This window comes from Mandrillus leucophaeus, unplaced genomic scaffold, assembly GCF_000951045.1.
Source record: "Mandrillus leucophaeus isolate KB7577 unplaced genomic scaffold, Mleu.le_1.0 Scaffold837, whole genome shotgun sequence".
Taxonomy (NCBI): Eukaryota; Metazoa; Chordata; class Mammalia; order Primates; family Cercopithecidae; genus Mandrillus; species Mandrillus leucophaeus.
The window spans coordinates 640,153-642,019 of NW_012109108.1; positions in this window are offsets into that span (position 1 = coordinate 640,153).

The window sequence follows — 1,867 nt, forward strand, 5'->3', positions numbered from 1 at the left end:
TTTGTTTGCATAAACTAGGTATGTGAAGAAAAGAAATAATATTCAATTTGGTTCAAGAATAAAATAATCATGATCTCTTAAATTAAGCATTCTCTTTAATTAAGGATATTTTCCCGCATTGGAATCAGCACCTTCAATGAAATTGTACTTCTATCCGCAAAATCGTTATAAAAAATAAAACTTGTCTTGATGAAAATTAAGCTTTGATTATCATCAGAACAGTTATTTAAAATTAAGTACTATTTGCTTCTTAAAAAACAAGAATTTAACTGAGGGGCCACTCAGGATCATCTTGATGTTTATTTAATATTTCTCAACATAAGTTATGTTCTCAACTATGTGTGTATTAGTAAGTTCAGTATTTTTCCCCTTATTGTTTTTATATCAAATCATGATTCTGTAGAAATGCTCTCAGAGTATAATCAGCAGTGGCTATTGAAATATTTAAATATGTATATGTATATGTATTTTCACACACACAGAAATACACACATATATATGCAAACATTTATGGACACGCTTGATATATAAAAACAAACAAGTAATTTCATAAAATCTCTTTCACTTGAATTATTATAAAAAGTCAATAGTTTTCATAGAATTTAAGACTGCTGAATGTTTTGTCACCATTTCCTGCAATGCCTGATTCTATGGGCTAAGGTGCTTATATCACTTTTGTTTTGCTTTTGGCTTCTGATACTTCTTGTTCCATTATATGTTTGTTAGGTTTATCCTTTAGGGTTCTAGACTTTTCTCTGGAGATATGTGGTATGAATTGTTTTGCAAATAAATATGGCCTAGAGTTGTTCTATGAATTTTTGCCGATTCACAGGAAAAATATCTTCTAATTCTTTGTGGACCAATTGTGAACATTTGAAATAGAGATGATCTGATAGTATAGTATCACTAGCTTATACATAGCTTTGTTTAGTTGTCTTTAAGACAAATGCAGAACAGAAAGAAAGTGTTAAACCTTAAATATCTTTTTATCTCACACTTTAAACTTCTCTGTTTGCTATATTTTAAGTATATATATCTTATATAATACATGTGCATAATTTATATATAAATTTATTTTTTTAGTGTATTTTTTAATCAGCAGGGATGAATAATAAGAAACATTTAGAGCACGAGTTTATCCAACTTAGTAATCCTTGTCTTCAAATTTAACAGATGGACTCATCATTTGCTCTTTCCTGCCCTGTCAGAAATCATATATCCTCAGTGTCATAGGTAAGAGAAGTTAGATTTCAAATTCTCATTTTAAAATATTAAATATACTTTGCTTCTCTTTCACTAGACATGAGAAAAATCATCAAACCAAGAGCTCCCTCTTTAGGTGATTATAAATGTAAACAAGATGGCTGCTTGTTTCTGAAGCTCTCAGATTACCTCAAAACTTTTAAATTTTGGGGTGCTGGAAATTCACCTTATGCTTATACACAGTTACTTCAGCACAGTTTAGTCAGCAAAGAAACATAATCATAAATAAGAATAAGAATAGCAATAAAATTACTCATAAGTAAATAAAAATATACTTATTTAGCAGTTAAAGACAAAGGAAGTAAGGAAAATAAGAGAAAATTTTATGAATAATATATTCATCGCAAATTATTTATAGTAATGATAAACTGAAAACAATCTATCAATTAAAGAATGGATTAGAACATGTCCTGTAGAATATCTGCATGGGATGACCATAAGTCATTAAATTTATATTTACAAAAAGTTTACAATAGAATTCTATGCTTACACAACATTTGGGGTATAAAAAACTTAATGTGTAATATATAATACATAATGTTAATACATATTAAAATAATACATAATAAAATGTAATACATAATTTTTACATAATTCCAACTAT